The 6,829-nt window shown below is 39.1% G+C and overlaps 1 pseudogene; it reads left to right on the top strand.

Annotated features, from left to right (window-relative positions):
* Positions 1-459: 459 nt before the first annotated feature.
* The window catches only part of LOC130042428 (motile sperm domain-containing protein 2-like), a 118,422-nt pseudogene continuing 112,052 nt past the window's right edge, over positions 460-6,829 (top strand).

Below are 6,829 nucleotides of genomic sequence, written 5' to 3'. Positions count from 1 at the left end.
CAAAAAATGGTATCAAAAATTCTTTATTTGGATTGTTCGCTTTCTGTTACTAAGTATCAAGAATTCTACAATAATTTTTGACTTTCTGAAACTTGGCTTTGAAAATTGGATTTGCTCTGCCTCCACATGGCGAGGGAGAGCTCTGGAGAACCCTGAGCACCCTGGGGTGGTTCTGGTGATCCCCAGCACTACAGAGCTTACACGGCCCTCTGTCCTTTTGACCACCTGCTGCTGGGAGTGGTCTACAGGGCCCCTGAACCCTACAGATGAGGCCCAAAAACAAAAAAAATAAATTCTAACCCTATAGCCATCTTAGGAACATGATGTTATTTCCAATTCCATTATTTTTCCATGATAACATTTGCGGGGTACTTTAGCCTGTCTGAGCCATGATGTGATATCCCGAAGGCAGTCAGGGAAATAGCAATGGTAACTAGAGTCACACCCACGACTGTGGCCATGGTCAAGACTCACACCCAGAATAATGCCGAACTCATTTCTGAGACTCGGCAGAGGTTCAAGACTGAGTTTGTGCCAGGTAAGCCGGTGACGTATAATTTCCATGATGTGGTAAGATTATAGCAAGATGATCACTGGGTTGAAAGTGATTTATCTTGGCAACATAATACAGTGGGATGAAACCCTGAAGATGATGGGTGACAGTTTTCAGTGGAAGAAAGAAATAATCTGTTAATGATTTGAGTGAATCTTCCATTCTTAGTTAATGGAAATCAGTGGCATTTATGTTCATGGTTAAGACAAAGAAGGCAACAGCTTGCTCTGGATGAGTATCATATGAAAGACCTTAAGACCACGTTGGACAAAAAGAAGATCTGTAGCTTTCTGGTTGGTGGAGTAAACCAGGAGAGAAAGGAAGTCTTTTTTTTCCAGCTCATAAAAACATTTTTATTTTTTTCCCTTAAACTTTTATTAGTGAAACACCATGAGGTACAGTTGTAGACTTACAAATATTTGTGCTTGGGTTTCAGTTATACAATGATTGAATACCCATCCCTCCACCAGTGCCCATTCTCCACCACCACCAGTCCCAGTCTCCCTCCCACCCCCCATCCCCCCATCCCATCCTATCTCTGTGGCAGGGAATTCCCTTTTGTTATCTCTCTCCTTTTGAGTGCGGTTTTCAAAAGAGACATTGAGTGGCAATCATGTTCGGTCTCTAGTCTACTCTCATCACGCATCTCCCATCCTGAGAGGAACCTCCCAACACCCTTTATTTGGTGCTCCCTTCTCTATCTGAGCTGCCCTTTCCCCTAGTGTGTGTGACTGGCCTCAAAGCCATGGAGCAATCCTCCCAGTACTTATTTAGGCTATTCTTGGGTGTCAGTCTCCTATTTTGTTACTTTATGTTTCCCAGATGAATGCAATCTTTCTATGTCTGTCCCTTTCTTTCTGACTCATTTCGCTTAGCATGATACTTTCCATGTAGTACAACTTGTATATGAATTTCATGACTTCATCTTTTCTGGGTGAGGGATGCCCAGCTCCCGGAAGTGTGCAGCCGCATTCGTGGCTGCGTGACATCTTATCATCTCATTCCTACTTTGGACAAACTGGCAGGCTGCCGAATGTAACCTGCCCACATGGCAGAGTCTGGCAAACTCCCCATAGCATACCTAATATGCCAAATACCAGTAACAATGTAGGGTCTCATTCTCCTAACTCTGAAAGAGCCTTGAATATGGCACTTTTTTTAAAAATCTCAGGGCTAGGACGAAGGAGACATTACTGGGGCCTGCTCGAGGCAATCGAAGAATAACAGGATGGTTGTGATTGATTGTAATTGATCTTTTCTAACAGCTGCATAGTACTCCATTGTGTAGATGTACCAAAAGAGAAAGCAAGTCTTTGACAGAGCTGTCTGACCTATCAGAAACGGGAATCAATAATGCAGATATGGAACTTACATGTTTATTCCTTAACTGCTTTAAGGTTTATTACCCTAAATATATCCCCCCAAGAGTGATCTTTGATATGCCATGGATCATGAATGCTACTTTAAAATTTTAGAAGTCCTGGCTGGGTCCTGAGGGGGTGAGTTCATTAAATTTTACAGATCAAAATTAAGTTCAGGACCATGTGAGCACAGAGTATGAGACTCCTTTTAGACACAGGTCCCCTCCTCCTAGGAGATGAGGATTTCCCGGCCCCACTGCGAGCCTCCACGGTGAAGGGGAAGACTCCAGTCAAGAAGAGAGTGAAAGTCAGGAGTAGAGAAATCTGGAGAGCAATTTCCATTGGAGAACAAATATCTCTTCCCAAAGAGATCAGCACAGCTCAAGAAGATAACATCGTTGATCCCAAAAGGAAAAGTTTCAAGAAACCACTGAGTGTGTATAAAGGATCTTTGCTACATATCAGCCTGACAGAAAAATTGTATTTTGGAAGTGCAGGCTCTGGAGAGAAGGATGTTCTAATAAGATCGACAAATGTGACTAAAAATATTGTCGTACTGAAGGTGAAAGCAACAGCACCAAACAAAAGAAAACAAAAAAACAAGAAAAGCCCAGCAATAGCATTTGTGAGCCAGGGGCAAGAGTTGTCCCCATCTTTGGAAGGATCAGTCGGGATGGGAGATGTGTGCTGAAAGTAGATACAAGGCCAAAAGTGATGGCCTCACAGTATCTGTGTTGCAAACCATGATGCCCCAAAGTAGAGAGAGAGAATGTGGGAAATTGTCTGCCATGGGTGGGAAAGGGGGGTATACTGGGGAGATTAGTGGTGGGGAATGTGCACTGGTGGAGGGATGGGTGTTCGAACATTGTATGATTGCAATTCAAACACGAAAGCTTGTAACTATCTCACAGTGATTCAATAAAATAAAATTTTTTTAAAAAAAGAGTTGTCCGCATCAGGGGTTTACAGATTCTGCCCAAGTCTGCTTCCTCATCATGGCAGCAGAAATGCAACTGGCATGGGGCACAGACACAGCCAAACTGAGCAATTTTTGGAAAAAATGGCACAAAGCAAAAGAAAAAAAAATGTCACAAAGCAAAGTGATGGAGCACAGGTTAAGACGTGCTCCCCATGGGATGGGGAACAGTGAGCTGAATGTTCTCCTCCTGAGAGACCAGTCAGATAAAGCCAGTGACGCCACAGCCCCACAACCTGGGCAAATACTGCAGAGGAAGAGGAAGCTGGAAGACCAAGTTCAGTGCTGCCTCTGATTCCAGCAGCTCCTGTTCTCACTAACAGTGCTCTCACTTGCATTTGTCATCTCTTTTTTTTATTTGTTGTGCAGCTAAAGGTGGTGGTGTTCCACTGGAGACAAGACTCCTCGTTCATCAGTGGGAAAGAGTGCCTGACCCAATGCTTTACCGTGCTAATAACCAGCTGAACACAAATGTTTCCACCAGGAATTACGTGTACCATTCACAAGGGAAACAAGAGATGTCCTCAAATTAAATGATTGGGACGAAGAGATGTTCAAGAATCTGATTATTTCAAAGACTTTCACTACTTAGTAAGGTATTTTTATTATGTGAACTGTCTAAATGTAATAAAATTTTTCCTTTTGATTTGAATAGACAGAAAGCTCAACTTCCACAGCGTATATACATTAGTGGAATTGAAAAGTATTAGTAACATGCTTTGGTTCCTCAAAAAAAAAAATCCAATCTGTTTTTTTGGGGTGGAATTATTGTAGCTGAGTCAACTTAGTAACTTTTCAATACTATGTAAATAGAGAACATGTATATTGAGCAAATAGAGTAATTTAAGTGAATCATGACTTTGTAATTTTGAGAATTACTTCCAGGTGATAGTAAATATTCTTTAGGAATGTAGAACTATCCACTGCCAAACCATTTTCAGCCTTTGTTTCTTATCTGTAATCTCAGACTTTATGAACACTCAATTGGGTAGAATTTGGAAAGCCAATAGTTTGGTTGGGTTTTCCTTGAATTCTGTTAATAATGACCAGAAGGAAAATCGTGGGTCTCCCTTATGCTGCTTCACGTTGCTCACTGGCTGGACAGCGCCCCCTTTGGCTTTATCCTTCACTACACTTCCTTCGCCTTTTTTGGAATGAAAGCACTGCACTGTAGCACTGTCCTCCCATTGTTCATTGATTTGCTCGAGCGGGCACCAGTAACGTCTCCATTGTGAGACTTGTTACTGTTTTTTGGCATATCAAATTTGCCATGGGGAGCTCGTCAGGTTCTGCCATGCAGGCGGGATGCTCAGTAGCTTTCCGGCTCTCCGAGAGAGATGGAAGAGTCAAACCCCGGTCGGCCACGTGCAAGACAAATGTCCTGCCTGCTGTGCTATGGCTCCAGCCCTTTGGCATGAAAGGGTTTTGCTCATTCATTCATTTCCATTTGGAAGTTATTACCATGCATAGCAATGTAGTTTACATTTCAGTTCCATGTTAAAATCACCTATGAGAAGGAAAAATTGACCAGACGGAAAGGAGGTGGGGGTGTAATTTGGAGTTCAAGTGTCAATTCTCCATTAAAGAGGGAAAAGCTGGACTCTGGTGGACTAGAAACCCTTCAGACCAGTGCTACTGAGGATGTTAGCTAAATTCCTAAAAAGAGATGCCTTCCAGGAACATAGGCTCCTCAAATCAGTATTTTCTCATTAACTAGATTGATTTCAGTCCATATTAGTTCTTATATAAATCTACTGATTTGAACCAATAATAATCTGGATGTGAAATAAACTCTGAGTTTTGATTGAGCTACATTTGGAGGTTTTCTTTTTTTGAGGGAGAGTATGGACTTTCATCTTGAGGGGCTGATAAGTTCAAAACTGAGTTATGAAAAATGAATAATCCAGTTGTATCCCTTTGAAATTGGCTTGGAAAGAAAGCCTTAAGAGGGTACTGGTCTGATCCTTTATCTTCATTTGGGTTTTTCTGTCTCCATTTGGCGACTCCAGGAAAAGGGACTGCAGTTCACCTAAATTCTATCCATAATATAGCCCTGGCTGCACGGGGCTTCTTGTCCATGTTAAAATCTTTGGCTTTTATACGGTTGAATCCCAAATACTTTATGTGTTTTATGGTCCTTGGCAAAGAAACAAGGCAACAGTCAAGACTTGAAATATACTATCTTAGCAGTGTCCTTTTTAATGGTTCATATAAAACTATGGCAACTCACAAGTCTTCCTTACTGTCTGGCCAACAAAATCTAATGTCATGTCATGGAGAGTGTGTTTTAAATGTGACTAAACTGAATTGCTGAAAGTGAACTATAAATCAAACACATCTAAACTTTTGTTATCTCTCTTGACAAGTCTTTTTTCATTAAATTTGATTTGACTCTGTTCTTCAGATGATTTTTAGTCACAATTTGTACTATTAAATTATTTTTTATCATAAAAATTTGTAGAATCCTTTCAAAAATATGCAGTAATCTTACAAAGTTTAGGAAATGTATCATTATGAGTGTGATGTCAGTAATTTAAGTGCATCAACTATTTGTAGAACCATTTATAAACATAATTTATTGAAAATCTAATGTCTTTCTACACTATGTCAGGTTCTGTTCACTAATACTTTCAACAACCCTATGGAGGGTTATTATTGCAACTGTACATATAAGCCATTGAGACTGAAAAGTTGAGCTAAATAGTTACTTTGTTGATGAGAAAATAAAGAATTCAGGAAGTTTGGTGTTTTCCCAAGATAGTGTACTCAACACAGGGGGTTCTAGCTTCACAGCACTCTTAAGTCATCAAAGCTCTGAGTCGTGGTCATAAGATTTTATCCTTCAATTAACAACATTTCTTGTGAAGCTATTGCATCTAAATTCCTGGTGGTTTGGTCCAGAAGAATTTCATTCATTAAATTCTTGTCTAATCCATCTTTAGGTTAACAGACTTACCTTGTTATAGGATAAACACACACTCTCTCTTTCTTTTTCTCGTCTAATTTTTAAAATATTTTAAATAGGCATTACATAAGAAAACTCAACTCCACCCATCACTTTGTAGCCAAAGCAGAATTTGAAGAGTCCTGGATTTTGAGATTAGCCACACTCTATGTTCTGACACCATTCCATTGCCAGAAAAAAAAATATTAGTTACAGATGTAGTTACAGGAAAAAGGACGTTATGGTGCTCATTAGAATACAGACGTTCTGTGGAGAGAAAATTTGATGATGTGGAATACATAAAGATTAGGGAAAAAAGTCCAGTAAACTAGCTCCTTAAAGGACATAAGGTGATATCATGAGAAATTCTATTCTGATATTGTTTATGTTGGCTATTAATTCATTTTCTTAAAAGATTAATAGAAAAGGTTAGTGGAAAGATCATAAAAGTCTTTCATCTATGACGCCCCTCTGTAATATTATTTTTTTCTGAAGATTTTTCTAGAATGTCTATCACAGGTTCACTTACATGTAGCACAGGTGAAATAAAAGACAATTTCACAGCAAAGTAATTATTTTAAAAATTCACATTAAGTTCTCACATTATATGCAGCTATTCTAATTGTAGTTTCATGTAGTCTCATGAAATATTTAAGTGCAATTGAAATAATAAATTGTCTTCTTTTAAAATATGGTTTTTTAATTGAAAGAAAAACGTACAAAGACATTGAGATATTTTATTAATGGTCATCCAATTTCACTGGAAGTTTAGAATTCTAGTTCTTTCTAACTTTCCGTAGCTCAGGAAGATGTAGATTTTCTTGGCAACAGTTGCTGTGTAAAATATTCTGAGATAGAATTTTTTATCATAATTAATAATAGATGAAAATTTCAAAGTTTTTGATGTTCTAAACTCTATGCTGTTTGATTTACAGTGTCTTTATAGTTGTTTTTCTGATAATTCTCAGCCTTTTCCTGTTGGTATGAGGGTTAGT

This window comes from Sorex fumeus, unplaced genomic scaffold, assembly GCF_029834395.1.
Source record: "Sorex fumeus unplaced genomic scaffold, SorFum_2.1 ptg000100l, whole genome shotgun sequence".
Lineage (NCBI taxonomy): Eukaryota > Metazoa > Chordata > Mammalia > Eulipotyphla > Soricidae > Sorex > Sorex fumeus.
The sequence above is the reverse complement of the archived record's forward strand: the minus strand, read 5'-3'. Positions and strand labels throughout refer to the sequence as shown.